The sequence below is a fragment of the Octodon degus genome, unplaced genomic scaffold (assembly GCF_000260255.1).
Source record: "Octodon degus isolate 3935 unplaced genomic scaffold, OctDeg1.0 scaffold00010, whole genome shotgun sequence".
NCBI lineage: Eukaryota > Metazoa > Chordata > Mammalia > Rodentia > Octodontidae > Octodon > Octodon degus.
In genome coordinates this window covers 1,405,547-1,425,736 of record NW_004524586.1, presented here as the reverse complement: position 1 = coordinate 1,425,736, position 20,190 = coordinate 1,405,547, and the positions used below count along the sequence as shown (strand labels likewise).

The following is a 20,190-nucleotide window of genomic DNA, read 5'->3' as shown; positions in this document are numbered from 1 at the left end:
CCTAGTTGTTTTTAAGAGATCTTTTCTTACTTTTTCACTAGCCGCAATGATGTCTTTAAGGTCAGAAAGTCTATTTTCACTTTCACTCAAATTGTTTTGCCAGCTTGGGATTGAGGTTTTAATTTCCTGTATATCACTTTGAACCTGTTTCATAGATTCTGTTTCTTTCCTATATTGCTTATTCAGAGGTTCCATCATTTTTATATTCTCCTCTATTTTTTTTTTATCAGTGTATTCTTTAGAAGCACTTAGCACTTCTTTGATTATAGTTATTACTACATTTTTTAGTTCAGAAATTATTTCTGATCTGATTTCTTGTATACCTTTGTGCAGTTGATTCTTTACTGTCAACGCTATAATTTCAGAGATATCTGGTATGTGATTTCCAGTTTCCTCAGTGCCAGGGTCTTCTGCATTTGTATTGGGTGGAGTTGGGGCCTGAGACTGCATTTTGTTCCTTCTCTTTGTCATTTTGTATCACTGTTTTCTGACCTTGGTGTAGAGCTTAGAGTTATTACCTTAGCACCAGGTCCAGATCTATGAAGTTCGGATTCCTCCAGGTGGGTGTTGTTTGGATCTGGCTGCTGCGCTCCACTTCTTCCTGCTGCAGCCATTAGAGTTGAACCCTTTGTGTCTCTCCAGCAAGATGTTCTGTTCCTGAATCAGCTGGGTGGGTCTTGTCTCTAGCCTCTTTGCACTGAGTTCTGCTGAAGGGTTCCACACCAGGCCTGCACTCTGGGTCTATTCAGGATCCTGGCCCAGGTCGTGTCACTCACACACCGGGGCCTGTGCTCCTGGTCTATTCAGGATCCGTGGGCCCCAGGTGGTCTCACTCACTTGCTGGGCCTCACTCTGCCTCTCTTCAGGATCCGGCAGCCCCAGGCGGTCTCACTCACACCGGGCCTGTGCTCCTGGTCTCTTCAGGATCCCCGGCCCTGGGCGGTCTCACTCACACACTGGGCCTGCGCTCTGGGTCTATCTCCTTCAGGGTTTTAAAAAAATGTCAGGGGCTATTGCTCATCGGGTCCAGACTTTCAGTTTAGGATGATGAAAAAGGAAACGGCAGTGGTGGCTCCACAACACACACATCCTTAAATGCTACTGACCTGTACACTCCAAGGTGGTTAAAATGCTACATTTTATGTAATATATATTTTACCAAGAGTTTTTAAATGGCAGGACAAGCTGCCCTGGGAAAGGTGTCTTTGACACCCTCTCCTACGGGTCCGAAAATAGATAAAACTTAGTCTAAGGGAGTTCTTAAGACAGGAGCTGCTAGAAGGCAAAAGAAAAAGCCAAGCTAGCCCTTAGCTGTGCCCACTTCCCTTAAGGGAAAAGAGAGGGCAAGGGCTGCAATTGCTAAGGGTCCCCAAGGCACTATGATGTGCCTCATCCCCTGCTGCCACTTTTAAATAAATTGGTGCCCCATCCCTAACATAATTCATGGAATCTATAAACAGTAAAGGAAGAGCCTAGCGATGCGGGGAAAGAGCACTCTTCAGAACTCCAGTGGGAGCTACATGCAAAGGCCTTCAACAAGCCTTTCAGCCATGCCTGGCCTGTTCTGTGTCACCCTTCCGATTTCAGCTCAAATGCCATCTCCTCAGAAAGGCTCTGCCTCAGAAGCAGCCCCTCCTCCCCACTCCCCATGACTTTCTGTAATATTACCCTGACCGGGTGCTCGCTAGCATGTACCACTGCTGGAAATTCTACTTTTCTTTGTACTCTGGTTACCTGTTTGTCCACACTGAATAGAACCAGAACTTCCTGATAGCTGGGAATGTGCTGGTTTTGTTCTCTGCTTTATTTTCCAATCCTCACCTGATATACACTAGGAACTCAATAAATATTTGTAGAATAAATACATGAATCAGCCCCATTTGTTTCATTGTATAAAATAGGTCTTTCCTACCTCATAAGGTGATGCGCAGGAAAGACCACATGAGATCAGGTATCCCAAGGTGCTTTATAAAAGGACAGAGGCCGCATATGTGGTGGTCCTTAGGCTTGGGGAAGGAGGCCTGCGAAGCCCAGTACCTAGGGGCCTCTTGCTGTGACTTTGGCAGTGCTGTGACCTCCCCTCACTTCTCCACTCCCTCTAGGCAGAGGCAGTGAAATCTGAAGACATGGTATTCCACCCTGAAGACCAGATGGATAGGGCACTACCGAATTATTACACGCTGAGGCCTCACAGAATCTTGTCAGCGTGGATCTCAACAAGCTGGGGCTTACCAACTTAAGGATCTGGCAGAAGGGTTAGGACCACAAAAGCGCTCCTGCCCAGAAGTTAGCTGAGCTCAATGAGTGTCCATTGGGCCCCCAGTGTGTTTTTTGCCCTGGGCTGGGCCCCAGGGAGAGAAAGATGACTGAACTCTCAGTGGAGTGGAGGGGGCGGCTAACTGAAAACTCTAACCCAGCACTACAGATCTGGACTGGGATTCCTCAGCAGAAGCCTCTGGGGCAAATGACACATAAACTAAATTAATTAGTGTTTATTAGAACAAGTTTGTAGTACATAGTGACTACATTCACCACGCAGAGCTGCAACATAGAGTGATTACGTTCACTGGTACATGGACATAACGCGTCTTAATTCTTTTTAGTCCCCTCCTCCCTCTCCCTTTCCTTCATTTCTAGATCCCATTCGCAGCTGTAAAAGATCTATCTCCCTACTTTCCAACCACCTACATTTTTTCTCCTTAAATTATTTATAACTTGGGTTTCTTATTTATGAAACACCATGCAGCATTTGTGCTTGTGTGTCTCACTTATTTCACTTCGCATTATGGTCTCAGGATGTGTCTAGTTTCCTACGAACGCCTTTACCCTTCTTTACGCAGAGCAGCTGCAAGGGTACCACCTTGTCTTTATTCGTGCATCTATCGATGGGCGTGTAGGCTAATTCCAGGGTTCCAGAACTATGAATTGTGCTTCTATACACACGGCTGCATACGTGTCATTGTAATATGACACCTCTGGCACTTGGAGGAAAAGATCTAGAAGGAGAAAGCTGCTCTGAATTGAATTTCTAGTTTTAGTTTTTTGAGGAATCCACATGCTGATTTCTATAGTGGTTATACTAGTTTATATTCCCACCAAAAACATAGAATGGTTGTTTTTTCATGCAGTCTTGCCAGTATTGGTAGTTATTTGATTGCTTGATGCTAGCCATTCTTTCTGGAGTGAGATGGAATCTCAGTGTTGTTCTGAGTTTCTCTAATGGCAAGAATGCTGAATATTTTTTTGTGTGCATATTGCCCATTTGTACTTTTTCTGAAAAATGTCAATTCATTTGAATTGCCAATTTTTTCCTTGTGTCTTTGGGAGGGGCTGTAATTTTTTTTTAATTACTTACACTGTGTCAGTTATTTTTCTCTTGTAGCTAGGACAAGATACCTGACACCCAAAATCAAGAAAGGAACGGCTTATTTAGTTCACAGTTTGTGGACCATTCATTCCATAATCAACTGGCTCCAAGGCAGAGTGGCACGTGGCGGAGGGCAGCAGCTCATGGTGGCAGAAGACACAAGAACAGCAAGAGAAAAAGGGAGGAGCAGCAGCGGAAGCAGAGGCGAGAGCAAGCCTCTGTCCCTTTCTCACCTGCATCCAGGGTGTCCGCCCCAGGTGGGCGTAGTACTCACGCCCATAATCCCAGCGGCACTCACAGCCATAACCCCAGCCTTGGCTCCTAATTCACCACAAACTCTAGAAGCTGCCCCATGACTGCATGAGGCTTGGGGAGGACAACTAGACAGAAACCATAGCATATGTACTCCACATACTAATTCTGTGACTGAGGAGTAGCTAGAAAAATATTTTTCTCATTCTGCAGTGTCTTTTTACTCTACTGGCTGTCTCCCTTGGTGTTCAGAAGCTTATTAATTTGGTACAGTCACCACTTGTTGGTTCTTGATCCTAAACTAAATGTAAAACAGAAGAAAGCAGGAAGAAGCACGAAGAACAGCCCGGGCAGGGCATAGGATGCAAACAGCCCCGACAGTGTTCACACAGCTCCAAGCCTGAAAGTACTGGGCATTTCTGACTGGAGTATTTGGGGGAAGGGGGCACAAGGCAGGGCAGGGCTGGGAGACACACCTGGAGACATGGGCCCACTCTCCTTTGGGCTTCTGCAAGCACTGCAGGCAGAGGCAGTGTGGACAGTAAGCCATTCTTTGGTCCAGGAGACCAGAAACACCACGGGTGTCTCCAGCACTTCTAGCTTGGCTGGGGTAGAAACAGGAAACATTTTACTGGGCTGCAAGTGGGCAGACTTGAATTTGGAGTTGCTCGGTTGAGAAGTTGGAAAAAAGTGTCAAAAGAAGAAACTCCCAGTGGGATCCATCTCCCAAGTAGAGAACCCAGACTACACCAGCGATTCCGAATTTCTAGGGAGGCTGTGCCCCATGCAGCTTCAGCCTGGACTGTGCAGCGTCTTCAACAACCAGGAAAAGCTCAGAGGACAGAGAACCAGCTGGACAGTCTTGGGTGAACCCAACTGGAACCTTCTCTGAGTCGTGCTGATGGTTTACATAAAATAATTATGTCCCGCATTTACTCACAAGATGTAGTGTGATTCACAACGGGAAAGGCAGGAACGCCAGAATTGGAGACAGAGAGAGAGTATGTCCTCAAATCAAGATAAAGCAAGTGAGAAGAGGGTCCCTTTCTGTCTATTTCCCAGCTGTCCTTACAATGGGGCTCCCTAATGCCAGCTTTCCAAAACCTCTATCTCCTGTGGCACAATGGTACTGAGAGGATCCTGTCAAAATTGAGCACAGCAAGTTGCTGGGACTGAGACAAAAATTCCCTGTCCAAAGAGGTCAGCTGACGTAACAGTACTGACCCTGGTGGCTGAGTGGTCTAGGGCACAAAGGGCAATCATCTGGGTATATACCTCAGTCATCTGTCCATGCAAAGCCCAGGCAAAAGCCTCCGCCGGGCACCTACTTCTGCATCCCAGGGGCTTTTACTCTATCGACAGTGTTTATATTCTTTACAAATAAGAATTTATTCAGGACCTGCGAGATAGCTCAGTGGATTAAGCACCTGTTTAGGAAAGCGCAGGGACCAGGGTTCAATCCCTAGCACCACAGGCTGCACTGGCCCCGCCCCCAGGGCATGCTGTGCCAGTCACTGAGTCCAGGCATGGTGGCATATGCCTGTAATCCCAGCACCAGGGAGGCTGAAAACAGGAGGATCACTACGAGTCCGAGCTGCAGAGTGAGACCCTGTATGAAATATATAAAATAGAAAAAAAAAAATTATTTAGCTACTGCTTATTTGATTAAAATGTTTTAAATATGTTCTTCAACCTGTAGAACTTCAACAAGTTAATAAACAGCACTTGAAGGGCAGTAGAACTGGTTCCCACTTGGGCAAGGGTTTGTTTATCCTGCTTATCTCAGGCAAGACCAGCAATGCTAATGATTCCAAACAGCAGTGGCCACTCCTTCCATCCCATGCCCTCCCACCCACAGCTTCAACTGTCACCTGGATGGACAACTCCCACCTATCTCTTCCCAGGCACGGCCTCCTCCCCCTTGCCCTGCAGCCCAGACTGTCCCACTTGCTGGGTACAGCCAGCACACCATGCTCACAGGCAACTCCGGTGCTCCCTCCTCCCCTCCACTGATCTCTTCTGCCTGTCTTCCTCCTTCCTATAACTGGTACCTCTTTCTTTCCCAGGAATCCAGAAAGGGAAGTTCTCAGAAACCTCTAGCTCTCTTTATCCCCGTTCCCATTGACAAATATTCAGTTAGTTTTCACCTTCTGCTGAGGTTTCTACAGGGTTCTGTTAAATTCCTTCTGTTGGCACTAATGCCATCCTTTCATCCATCACCCAATCGAGCAGAAACACCACCCAGGGGTCTTCTCGCCCTTGTCTGTTTAGATCCACCTGGAGATGGCCCACTAGGTGAAAGATCAAGTCTCAGCCCACTGAGGTCACTCTGAGCCTCCATTCGACCACCTATTATATTAGCTACCTTCCCCGCTTGGAGTCATCTACAAATTTGGAGAAATGGCTTTATATTGTCTCCAAGTATCTCACCCAAATATAAAAGTGGGCTGAGCCAGGTACGAGGCTCTGGTAATAGATCTCTTTCCAAGGAAAACCACAGCTTATCAATGGGCAGAAGGAAGAACTTTTAAAAACCTCATGTTAGATGCTTTTTGTGTATGCCTTATAACAACCACTGGCAGGGGGCATTGTTACCCCAGCTTTAGAGATTTTGAAACTGAAGTACAGAACGGCTAGGGAACTTGGAGAAAGCCTCACAGCTATTAAATAGTATTTTTCGCCTGAACCTGCTCATCGGTTCTAGAGCTCACACTTTGCCCGCCATGAAGGTGGACTCCTACACAGACATTTTCACCTCTTCAACAATAAAACACACCCCACTCAATCCATGTCACAGACTTTTCACATCCTAGCTCCGAACCTACCTTTGTAAAAACAGACCACTCTTTTTTTTGTTTTTTATTATTTTTTTTTCTTTTTGTGGTACCAAGGATTGAACTCAGGACCCTGCACTTGCCAGGCAGGTGCTTATTCTACTGAGCTATCTCCCTGGCCCCAGACCACTCTACGTGACAATAACAATATGTAATACAGCATAACAGCCATTGCTAATTTTTCCATTCTTGTACTGAAATTCTGCACCAACTGTGCTGTCTTATATTGCTTTGTTTCTGTCTTTGTTCTTGTTATTTGTCCTAATTTTTGGTTTTGTTTTTCCTGTTTAAAATTGAAAAAACAAACAAACAAACAAAAAAAAAAAACCTTAGTAAGAAACTTCATGTTCTCTACTTCATTTCATCCTCACAGTCAGAAACTGATGCAGAGATGAAAGCTAACTTAACTTGTAACTAGAAATCAGCAACAATTTTTTAAAGCGCTTAATGAAGGCCTCTTATCTAGGGTGGAGAAGGGCTCACTCAGCCGGGCCTGCCTGACTGCAGAGGTAACCAGGAGGCAGAATGAGGAATTTCCGCGCGAGCCATCAGCCGAGCTGCCTTTACCAGGACCTTGTGGAAGGCTCCATGCAGCGCAAGGGCTGAAGGTAAAAGAGATGAAAACCAACGAAGTCCCTGTGCTTGGCTTCCTGGGGCACGCACTCCACCAGAGTAGCTGAACATTAAAATGTAAGCTACTGGTGTGGGGGCGCGGGGGGGGGTGTGGTAGCTCGGCGGTCCAAGCACCTGCCTGGCAAGCGCAAGGACCTGAGTTTGATCCCAGGTACCGCATGCCCCGGACGGGGGTGTGCAATCCCAGCAATGGGGAGGCTGAAGATGGAGGATCACTAGAATCGGAGCTGCATACCGAGAGCCTGTACCAATAAATAATAATAAAAAATACTAAAATGCAAGCTGCTGGGCATAGTGAGGACCCGGAGGGAGAAATCTCCGTGCTAAGAAGCCACCTCGGCGGGGGTGAGGGGGGCCGGGGCCAGCGGGCGGGCAAAGGCTCTGTTCACCAGCAGGCAGAACACAGGAGAAGTCGGCTTGGGGTCGGACAGGGCGCCCGTCGGGAGTCAGCTTTGAGGGGGCGCCAGGCAGCTGCCGCGCGGCTCTGAAGTCCGGACAAGAGCCGGGCTGCAGATGAGCTTGGAATCACGGATGGAAAGGTTCAGGTCCGGTCACGGAGCGGACAGACCCCAGTGTACATGTGGGGTGCACAAGGAAGGCGAAGGTCTCGGAGGAGACCCTGGGCAAGTGCTCTCCTGGGAACAGCCTCCTGGGACGCTCGCCTTCTGCAAGCCTCCCTCACGCCTTCCACCAAGCCGCGCCTGCAGCCTGCGTCAGAAACTCCCAATCCTGTGCTACCCATTGGGCAGCCACCAGAGACAAGAGATTTCTTGGTAAGAACATTAAAATTTTAAGGATTTTTTTTTTTTTTTGTTTTTGGTACAGGGTCTCACTACGCAGTTCGGACTTGTAGTGATCCTCCTGTTTTCAGCCTCCCCAGCGCTGGGATTACGGGCGCGGGCGCCACCACGCCCAATCTCACCGGCCCGCGCAGCATGTGGTGTCGGTGGTCAAACCCCTGTCCCTCTACTTGATTAAGCAGGAGCTTAGTCCACTGAGCTGTCTCCCCGGCCCAATTTTAAGGAATTGTAAGGTATTTGTACCCTGACTCCCTAAATGGCCTAAAATGTCTTTGATAGCAAATCCTGAGCATAGAACCAGAAATACAATAAAGGTCCTCATCACAGAACCAACCAAACGACTTAATTCCAAAAAGAGTAACGAGGGATAAATCAATAGCTGAGCATTCACGCGAACCCCTTACTCCACACGACTGCTGGCTTCCTCATACAGCAGCACCCCACGCCCCGGGCAGTCTCCCGGAATCTCCCCGTGCCCCGGCGGCCCAGAACTGCGCCCAGGCGAGCACGCCCTGCCTCTCCGGGTGCGTTCTAGCCTCACTCCTTGGAATGTGCTCAGTCTCAGCAGCCTTGTGTCCAAATTCTTCAAATTGAAAAGAAATGTCTTCAGAAAGTAAAAATGCGAATGCAAACGTTTTCAAGAACACGCCAAACAGCAACAATAGAAGCTTCTTTCTCGGGCGTCTGGCTACAGCTTTAATCAAGACCCTCCAGTGAAACGCTCTCAGAATTTACAACCTACCAGCTAATCTTCTTCTCGATGTCATATACTACCCTTCCACAAATGATTACATATCAAAAAACTGAAGAGAATAGCAATATCTTGTTTCCCAAATTACAGAAATGAGGGCTCAGGCACACTCCGGGGCAGCAGGTCCCCCGGAGCCAGCGCAGGGCCTGCCACACGGCAGCAGTAACAGCAGGGTGGGGGCGTGCGGAAGACACGCAGGAGGAGGGTGAGGCGGCGGCGGCAGTGCGACGGCGGGAGGGGCCGGCACACAGCACCGGGCAGCTCCTTAGTCTCGGAGCGAACGCTCCCCAGCTTCTCCGCAGCCGCTCCAGGAGCAGCTAACCCTTTGGGTTATTTTCTTGGACATCTAAGCACTGCCACATGTAAACGCAATAGGTGCCATTGAATTTTTTTAAAAACTTGTAACTGATTTCTCTTTTCTCTCTGTGTATCTTTTGTCTTTGTTGGTTCTTCTGTTCATTTAGTGCTGGGGATCAAACCCAGGGACTCAAGCACGCTAGGCAAGTGCTCTCTGCCTTTAAGCAAAATTTTGTTTGAGCCAGGTCTGGCTAACTTTCGCAGTCTGGCCTCCTAGCTGCAATCCTTCTACCTCAGCCTCCGACATAGCTGGGATTGCCGGCATGCACTACCACACCCAAAAGAACACTCTTGGGACTGTTGCTGTTCAGGTTAAACACTTCATTTGACCCAAAACTTGGTGTTAAGACTGACACTAGATTCCAAGGCTCTGCTGCATCTCCAGTCTTGTCTTTCAGGCTTACCTCCCTGCCCTTGAACCTCTTTCCACTCCAAAACAGGAGGCCCACATGCTGCGCCTCAAGAATGGGCCCTAACTGGTGGTTTTGATTCTGCCTGTCTTATAAACAGCAAAAAACAAACAAGTGTCCCCATTACAGACCTGCATCTCACAGGAACGCAAACCTAGAGGCCACCCTTGACTAGCACCAAAACCCCTCCCAGGAGCACAGGCCCGGTTAACCAACCCATGGTGTGTGTTCCCCTTTGCCAACCGCCTCCCTCCCCCAGAAACCCTGCCACTCAGAAAACCACTAGGGGTCTCCAGGAATTAATCTATGCACTCGTTCTGGCCTAGGATAACTATGGCTAAAAGAGAACTATTTTTATTGAAGCCTAAAGCAAAATCTAAAGTGGTTTTAGATTAACAGCTCTATTTTCAAGACATGATTCATTAACAAAATGATAACCAACTACCCCAACAAGACTGCAAACATAGTTTAACACAGCAGCAGCAGGTGGAGGGTGAAAAACATCGGTCATCTCAAAGATAGTATTTCTGGCATTTGATAAAATTTAACTCTTTCACTTTTTAAAATCCAGGAAGGAACACAAACCACTTTCACAAAGTGACCTGAACTATGTTAAACCAAAATCCAACAACAACTCACTAGTAAATATAAGAAGCATTTCCATTAAAATCAGAAATAAAGCAGAGGCAAAAAAAAAAAATAAAAAATAAAGAAATAAAACAGAGGCTTGTTATTATCTTTGCCTTTGGCTATTACTTGCTCTGAAATGTCTAATTTAAATGTACATGCTGGGGTTTTTTTTCTTCTTTCTTTCTTTTTTCTTTTCTTCTTCTTTTTTTTTTTTTTTCTTTTTGTACCAGGGATCAAACTCAGAACCTAGCGCTTGCCAGGCAGGTGCTTATGCCACTGAGCTATCTCCCCGGCCTCTAATTTAAAACAGAAATAATTATTATTTGTAGATAATATAGTTTTATACCTACAAGAATCAGGAAAATCCACTAGAAAAGTAAGTAAAAAATAGAAAACATTTCAAAAAATAATTCAAGGGCCAGCCAAATAGCTTAGCAGATTAAAGCACCTACAAGCAAGCACAGGGGCCAAAAGTTCAATCCCTGGGCCTGCTGTGCTGGCCCCACCCCCAGGGCATGCAGAGATGGCGATTGAGACTGGGCATGGTGGCATGCGCCTGTAATCCCAGAACTTGGGAGACTGTAAACAGGCAGGTCTCTACAAATCTGACTCAGTAGTGAGACCCTGAACACCCTTCCCTAAAATACAAAAAACCCAAAAACATTTGAATAAATCAAGAAATATACTAGGATAGAAAGACTAAATGTTGTAAATATATTAATTTTTCATGAGTTAATGTCTGCATATTATAATCCCAATCAGAATTTCGATGGATTTTTGACATTTTGACAAAATGTCGGAAGTTTAATTTGCAAGAATAAGCTAAGAGGTAAGAAGACTCTGAATTAGCCCAGTGAAGGAGAACTTTCCCAATGAGATATTAATGCTATAAGGTAAGGATGACATACCCACAAGTACTCACTCAAGAACAGAGAGCTTAGACCCACGCCGACTTTACAGTGTATAATATGTACTTGGAGATCATCTAGGTTTGTTCAATAAATAATACAGGAAAACTATTAAGGTATCTGGAAAACAACACTGGTCTCCAACTGATAACTTATGTACAAAACTTATTCCAAATATGAAGTTGAATGCTATACAACCCTAAAAGGCTGAAAATAATCAAAGAACATAAATACTAAAATGTGTACAAAGGAAGCTCCAGCAGCGCAATCAGTTAGCACGCGGTACTTATATAAAATATGTACAAGGGACAAAAGTAGCCATCAGAGAAAAATTAAAATTTTTTTACATTAAAAAGCATGAGATACATTTTAGAAATAAATTTTAAATTAGTATTGATATGTAGTATCCCATAGTAGGAATAAACACAATCCACTGAATTATGATAAACACTGCAAGGTGAACAAATTATAAAATAAGACAGCATTTCCCCAATTTGAGAAAAAAAAATGGATAAGTTTTTTTGTTGTTTTTGTCTTTTGATTTTTTTATCTGGAGGTTTTAATATATTTATTTGAAAACCAAGGTCTGTGAAAGAGCACACCAAATGGAAACATGGGGAATTGAGGGTGACTTGTTTTACAACTTTATCATCTTTTTTATAATTTGCCAGCTACCCAAAATTAACTCCTATTATTTAGTAATCAGAGAAAATGCTAGCAGAAAAAAGCATCAAATGACAACAATAAGAAAATACCAAAAGCATGATTAATTTTTTTTCCATCTTTACCTGTAATTGATTGAGAAGTTCCAAGTTTTTTAAAAAGAAGAAAGCCAAAGGCAAATGGACAGGGAACAGAAATAATTGACAAAAAAAAAAAAAAAAAAAAGCAAATTAATGGCACACAAAAAAAGGCTGTCACTACTTTACCCAAAGAAATGCACTTCCGAAGTATGAGAAACCCCAAGTTTTGCTTAGCAAACTAGCAAAAGAGAAAACTAAGAGAGAGATCAGAAAAGCGGTGACCCTCACCAGGACAGCCCTTGGAAAGAACGCTCTGGTGTCCTGGCGGGAGTACCAATCAGTGCAGCGCTGCTGGAGAGTGGAGTGGACGCCACCTATCACGGGAACTGCACTAGTGCTTCCCTTCTCAGGCCTCTGCGCTGCGCTACGGAATCAGAAGCCAGGTGCAGGTGAGACAGGAGCTGAGCAACAGCAGCATACTCATAAGGGGTGGAGGAAAGAATTTAGAGATCTGGACAAAAGGGAGGTATTTCATAGGAAAATGGGGTGGGACTGCCGCTAAATATCCCAGAGCAAAGGGGGGGGGGTCCATAGCGCTGCACAAAGAGTAAAGCAAGTATAAGATAAAAGTTTGGAGTCACTGAATGGCTTGGGAACCACTGCACAGTGGAATGCGAAGCCAAGAATCCAGGACCCAAAACTGCATACGGTGTTGTTTATGCTACGAGCTCAATTTTGCTTAAAAATAAAATCCCAATTCTACCCCAGAGAGGAGGCTTTGGACAAACCCTGGGGTCTCCCAGGAGACCATCTTCTTCAACCCTTAAAGCACAAGAGCCAAGCTCGGACCCCTCTTCCTTTCTAGCTGTCAGTTCTAATTACTGAACAACACAGAATATAATAAAAAAAATTAGTAAATCACAAACAGATGTGTAATGCCTCCAATAATCAGCAAAAGATAAAAATTTTAAACTTTAGTTGTTAAAATTGTGACTTTTTAAAATGAGTATCTCCTAAGGAGGTGACATATTTTAGACTTAACCGCTTAGTGACAGTCCTTCAGCAATTCACGGCCTGGCTAGACGCAAGCACACCGCATCTTGTCCTCTGTGACTAATGTGCTCGGGCTTGCCTGAGATGGCGACACCCTTCACCTGTCCTCAGTCACTGCAGGCCTTGGTGGTGGGACAGCCCGTGGTTTTCCCAGTAAGGACAGGGCAGCCAAAAGCTTGGACCCAAGAGAGGCCACCAGAGAACACACAAGGTTGTCTGACCGCTATGCTGGCCTGAGCACCCTGGAAATTTATTTTTGAAGTTATTTTTGCAAATGTATGTAGTTTTCACCAGAAGTTTGTCTTCCTCCTTCACATTCAAAGAATAATTAAGCATATTTCTTTTAGCTGCCTCTCACTCACTTTACCAATCCCTACCACTGTGAATTTTAAAACTGTGTCCAAGCCACAATTGAAAGAAAAACCTCAAGTGCAGGAAACCGGCAGAGTTAGGGATGAACTCGCCTCCAGAGCAGCAAATCTGCTCAGACCCCAGGCTTCGCCCCACCTTCCAAATTCATTGGTATGGGATCCACTCCAAAAGCAAACTCAGTTCTGTGAGTTTCAGCCATATCTCTGGACCGACAAAGCAGGGGATCAGAGACCAGATCGGTTTTTCCGGGTAAGTATTTCACAGGTGAAAATATGTTCATCAGTGAAACCTGAGTTCATGTTATGAATAACAACAAAGGCAGGAAAACTTTCTTTAGAAATGACAGTAACTTGAAACAGTTCCAGTGATACTCAAATTAAACTGTTACACGATATTTTAATCCTAGACATGTAGAGTGTGCACTTGGTCGCATGTGCTTTTCCCAGAAGATTTTTTTTCCATTCCCTGGATTTTCCATAGTCAGTAATATTATATAGTTTAAACCTAAAATGAAGTCATCAAAACAGTCTCTCCTTCCCTCTTTCTTCTTTAATTCTGGATACAGTGCTCTTACTGTTTTATTACTGTAACACAGCCATTCCTACGAAGCAATGAAAACACACGAATGTTAGCTGAGTTCTGTTAGAACTCTGGCTTCGGGTGCACCCACACTTAGGCCTCTGGAAGAAACCCTGGTAGCATTTTTACACGGGAAGCGCGTTTCGTGGAGGATACTGCGCAGCCAGGGGCCGGCAGCAAGGCCACAGCACGCAGACTTGCAGCACACAGATTTGGGTCCGAGAAGACTTGATAGCGGCCCTGGTCTGTACTGTCCGACAGCGCTGTCAAGATGACCACCTTGTGTGTGGTGCTTTCCCCACAAGTACCTTCTTCCTCCGTTCAGGGGACAATATCAAGCTTTTGTACCACTAAGGGTAGAGGAGAGAGGAGTACTACGTTTGTATTATAGTCTAGATTTGAAGTAAAAGCAGGGGAGCCCTGGAGCTCCAGTCTGCCTCTCCCATGCCAGTAACAGCCAAAAGGAACAGTGCCTAGGCTTTGTTGACTTCTTGTGTTAGGCACTGTTCTAAGCCCTTCACGTGAATTGTCTCATTCGATTCCCACAGCCTGCTGGACAGGCTCTTCTGTTGCCTCTATGTTACGCAGTTGAGCATACGTCTGCTGAGTATTTTGCACCTATCACACGAATTATCAGTGGATGCAGGATGTAAGTAAAGATGAGCAACCCGGCAGCAGCCCCACTGTAAAATGAAATTGGGGAAAATCCAGAGTTACATTTTTTGCACATTCACGCCTGGGCTACTGGTCCTACACATCCCCTTAATTGGGGTGTAGCTTCTCCAATTCCCCACCGTCTCTCTTTCTAAGGATGGAACCTTCTCTTCCTGCAAAATCTAAGGTGCAGCCCTAGTATGTACAATGAGTACCCTGGGGATGCCCCAAGCCGCCTGGAACAGTCTGAAAACTCCTGACCCAAACCAGTGCTACTGTGAATTATGTGCTTGAGAGACAAGATCAGCCCAGCGGGAACACCAGCAACCACGGTGAAATCAAACGGAAAGGGCAGAACTAACCCGACTTGGGACTGGCACAGGGCTCTGAGCGGGATCCCACCCAGTCACTAACCGGAGGGGCCAGAAGGAGGTGAAATTCAGAGCTAGAGAGCGGGGCAGGAATGAGGCAAATCCAACAAACAGGCAGAGGTGGGACTGCAGCCAGCAGGACGCCAGGGCCAGTGGTCTGTGGCCAGCGAGGGAGGCGCTGCAGCAACAGAGGTGCAGCAGGAGGCCAGCTCGGGCTGCTGGCCCCCACCAGCTGCCCACAAGCATGGTGTGCGAAGAGCAGCAAGAATTAACGCAGCAGTACTTCAATGACCAGGTCGGGGGAGGAGAACCAAAAAGTACAAAAGCTACGCTGCCCCCTCCACAATTCAAATGGTGACTGTCCTTCCTGAGTGAAACACTCAGTGTCTCGCTGTGAGGCTCATCAGAAACCGCCTCTGGGAAGAGTGGGCTCCCAGTGGGAATCCCAGGCTGCTGGCAGTCACCTTGTGCCCTGTGGCATGGAGCCTCAGGCAAGCTGCTTCACCCCTCAGGGCCTGGGGCCTCATCCCCGGTGTGCACACCACACAAGCACTAACCTCAGAGAGAGACGGGGGACCAAAGAAGCCCAAGCACATACTGAGGACCCAGGACCAAGTTCTCGCTAAATGCTGGCTTGCTGGTCTTGCTTTTTGGTAGTTTCAATGTCACTCCTTATGGTTTTATTTTTTTCTCTTCTATGCTATACTTGTTCCCTATGGCTGCTGTGACAATTATCACAAGATTTGTGATTTAAATAATACAAATATAGTTGTTATCTTATTGTCCTGGGAGTCAGAAGTCTAAAATGCATTGCTAGAGCTAGTTTTTTCTGGAGGCTCTGGGATGAGTCCAACTTCTTGCTTTTTCACCTTTCTGGGACACAGGGGCAATGCTGGGTATCAAACCCAGGACCTCACACATGCTGGGCTAGTGCTCTACCACTGAGCTATCGCCCTAACAGGCTTCCTGTATTCACTGACTTGTTCTTGCATTATTTGGACCTGTCAGTATTGACCATGAGCCTCCCGTCTCTCTTATAAAGGCTCTGTGACTAGATCAGACCTGCTCAGATTCAGCACAAACTCCTATTTTAAAATCCTCAATCACATCTGCAAAGTTCTTTTGGTTATGTAACATCACATATCCACAGGCTTTGGGGATTTGGACTTGAACATATTTGAGAGGCTGTTATTTGGCCTACCACATACAACTCCCGAGAGCCTAAAATTGCAGACTGGAAAGACTTGGATAAGCCCATCAGAAAGAAATGGTATTAGCAGCTAACCTTCAGAGTATTGTACTTGGGATGTGCCTGGCACCATGCAGAGTAGTTCAGGCAAATTATCTCTATCAGGCCTTGAGGAACCCTGCAAAATTACTTATACCATCTTACAGAATGGTTGGTTGTCAAAATTTGCAAAGCTAGAAGGTGGCAAAGCCTAAGTAAATCCAGGTAAATCCGACTGAGCCTTTATATTTTACCAGTATGGTGGCTGGGCCCGATACTTACGCAGTATGAATTGGCAGGGGAGGGGTGGGGGTACCAGAATCATCAAGGGCCTTGGGGGCTGTGCCTAAAGGGTACACAGGCCCGCTGTCCAGGGAGAGACAGAGTCCTTCGGCTCACGCTAAAAGGAAGGCACAAGTGGTGGAGCGCACAGAGGATGCTTTCACGTTCAAGGAGAAGCCCTGGGACGACCCAAGACCTTCTTCAATGCAGGCTTGGTTCTAGGACTTACTGTGGGGGGTGGAGGAGTGAAAAAGTCCATTCCTGCACTTAGAACAACCCTGAACTTCTAGTCAGTCTCCTAAGAAAAGAGGAGCTCAGGACTGAATTCCTGAGAGAATCCCAAATGAATCTCCCTGACCAAGACCCTCTGCAAACATGCCAGGAAGGATTAGAACTCTGGGGGCCACCATGATGGCCCCAGCTGTAGATCCACTTGGCTTACCCCAGAACAAACCTAACACCCCTCTGCAGAACTCCGGTAAGGAATACACAGCCCCATGTGTCCCAGGTTTCAACAGGGCCCAGCGGTTTCAGCAGCACCCTCAGTGACTGACCTTTTCCTACCAGTTCTTACACAGAGAAAGGCTCCAGACCACGCGTGGTTGGCCCAGGGTGGAAAGGGGCAAGCTAAACACTACGAAGCATGCCCAGCCACAGCTTTCAAAACCTCAACTGCTAAACAGTTTGGCTATAGCCTTATCTGAAACTTTCCAATGAGCCTAGTTAAAGCTATTAGGTTTCACCCAGTCATTTGTTTTGAATCCGGAGCACAGATGCAGATGCAGGATAGAATACAAGTCAAAAGAATGGACTCTGGAACCAGTCTGAGTTGGGTAAGTTCTGGTTCTGGCACTTCCTTGCTATGACTTCATGCAAATTACTTAACCTTCCAGTGTCTCCGTTTTTCCCAGCTTCAAAATGGACATATAATGCAAGTCCACATTCTCCATCTGAAACTAAAAAACCAACCACAACTCAAAAAATATTTGCATTTTACATTTTGTCTTAAGAGGATACATACATTATATATTGCAAAACAACCCCAAAGAGATGTGAAACAAATCGAACACGCCCATCATACCTGAATTCGAAATGTATGAAAAGGTCTCACCATGAGAGACAATTCGAGACTGTGATAACCTTACTCCCATCATTTCACATCAATTTTTTCATCTAATAGACTCAATAGAAAACTGTAATCAGGAAACTTTAAATGTATGATTAAATTTGGTTCAGAAAGCAGGTGCTTTGCAGCTTGATGCTTTAGAACAACTCTCTAGGGCAGGGCTTTCTGAGACGATGTAGATGTTCTGTACTGCACTGTCCAGGCTGACAGTCACCAGCCTCACATGGCTATCTTTGAACATTTGCAAAAGAGCTAGTTAATTTTGCTAAGTGGCCTGTAGCGACCACACTGGACCACGTGGCTGTAGAGGTATGAATTCCAATCGTACCCAGGAAACCCCCCTTGGGTCATAACACAGCTAAATTTTAACTAAATAACAGCAAGCCCATGTTCTGCATGCAGGAATCAGAAGGGATCACAAAGCACTGGAGAAGGTTTTGTCTTCCTTCCCAAGACCCTGACTGGCCCACGGCCACGTGCATCTCTGATGCCCTCCTTCCTTTTCCCTCCTCTCCACTCCCCAATCTCCAGCCCTTCCCTTCTCAGTCCCCTCATGCAGCCTCCTACTTCCTAAGCCCGGTTAATTATCTCCCAGCAGTAGCACGGTGCTACCCACTCACTTCCCTCCTCTCAAGAACTCCCACTTGCTCAGTGTCACAGATCTCAGCTAGATGTCAGGAGAAGGAAGCAACGTGGTCAAACACATTCACACTCTTCAGCTGTTTCTCTCTACCCCCTCTGGCTTCTACCCTGAGTCTTCTGAATTCAGAAGCTCTGAGATGTCTGTTTGTTGTTGTTCCCAACAGATGCAGCTCAAGCAGAGAAAGAAGGAGCCAGGACTGAAGCAGAAGTGTCCCATACAGGCTTCTGCAGAAGGCAGGGGCTGCCAAACCACATATGTACAGAACCACCTCTTTCTGTACAAACCCATCCTCTTGTTCAGGCATGGGTCACATCCCTGCTCTTTGCTTAGAAGACTTCTACTGTGCACAGTCCCCCTCAATTTTCCTTTATTCATTTAGAAAGTGATAACAAACAATATGCACAGCAAATGAACTTTCTAGGTGTACCACAAAAGCCCAGACAAATATGTAAGTCCCAATAGTTGCAAATAGAAAAAGAAAAGCACTCGCCTGCACTGGAATCTAGCTTCACCACAACCCACTTGAATATGGAATTTTAGTGGCACAGGTCAAACATGAGCACACCCAAGAGCTTGGGTTACTAGAAGCAGTGGAAGAACATTCCCTCACCTTTCACCTGTGCCAAGGCATGGGCCAAAGATGATTCGAGGCATTCCAGGCATAAAGAAACTAACCCTTGAGGGGCTGTAAGTGAAGGACAGTGCTGATGTAAGTAGTACACATTTCTCTAAGTCCCTTCAGTCATATTATTTAACTTCTCCAAAGGAAGGATTTATGCTGTAGATCCAAAGCCTTAACATTTAATACTGGCCCACAATTATTTCTAGAAAGCCTTCTAGATGCGGCATTGTGCCAAGAATGTCAGAGAAGTGCCTTTCGCAGGAGAAAGAAGATGTCTATATAAATAACTTGCATGGGAGGGAGACAGTGGAAAGGCCTCTGGAGGTTAAGCACTACCGGAGTCAGAGCCGGGACAGTTGGCTGCTGCAGGCTGAGGCACGGTGAAGCAGAACTCCACGTGAAGATGCAGCCTTTCCAGTGGTAAGAGAGGAGGAGAGGCCACAAGGAAGAGAACAGGGCCTTCTTTAGAAAAGCTATCTCCAAGATCTGGCCTTGCACAGTAAGCCAGGGCTACTGCTCTCTCCCTGCACTGACAGCCAGGCACCTGCAGAAGTGTTCATGGGACGACCTGCAATCAGCCCTAAGACGGGCCTTCCCCGTCCTCCTCCCCGGGGTCCACCATTCTCAGCCTGGGCACTCTGCAGGCCCCGCCCTAGCTTGCAGGCAGCTTCCAAAAGAAACCCATCCCAACACAGGAACCTTGCAGAGCTCACGGACCTTCACGCACATTCGGCATAATGCAACCGAAATTATGAACTGTAATTGAACTTTTGTGTGAAGTGAATCCCATTTAACATTCATTCAGGGAAGTCCCAATTTAAAATTGTAACAATAGGGTTAGGGATGCCGGTTGGTGTAGAACACGAGCCTAGTGTGTCAGGCCCTGGGTTCGATTCCCTGTCCTAGAAAGTAGCAATTACCCTGATAACTCAGGAAACGATGAATATCTCTTACACAAATAACTGAATCAATCGAAGCAAGTTTTTCATGGCTTAAAGACCACGCAGAAGAAAAAATAACAAAATAATTGAACAAATTTACACTCCAGGCTAACACTGGCTGCGAGCACGATTAACCCAGGGCTTAAAGGAAAAGATCCCCCCACTCCTTAGCTCCCAGGTCCAGCACCGTGCTCGCCAGGACTTGACGGAGACACATGCGCTTGGCAACAATCTTTCCAGCCCTTTCCTTGAAATACCGTCGCTGGGTCCCGCCGCAAAAAGAGCTTTTTTTTTTTTTTTTTCTTTCCTTTTCCGTGCTGGCCACTTCCACGCTGTGCGGGCACACGAAGAGGCGCCCCGAGGCACACGTCCAAAGCGTGAGCAGGGCACTCGGGTCGCCTCCAGCTCCCTCCCGCCTTCTCCCGGGGACAGTGGCCTCGGTTCCTCCCGGGGTCGTGGGGACCCTCGTGCGCCAGGTACGGGCCGGACGGCCTCCCACCCGGGGCGGCCCGTGGGGCGCAGAGCCAGCCCGCCCCGCTCGGGTCCTGCGGCGGCGCTCCGGAGCCGCCTGCTCACCTTTCGGGTGGTCCCGGCCGGGGTCCTCCGAGCCCCGGCGCTGGCGGCGTGGAGTCCC

The 20,190-nt window shown here is 46.6% G+C and overlaps 1 pseudogene; it reads right to left on the bottom strand.

Annotated features, from left to right (window-relative positions):
* LOC111815011 overlaps positions 1 to 20,190 on the bottom strand; it is a 114,335-nt pseudogene extending 94,145 nt beyond the window's left edge.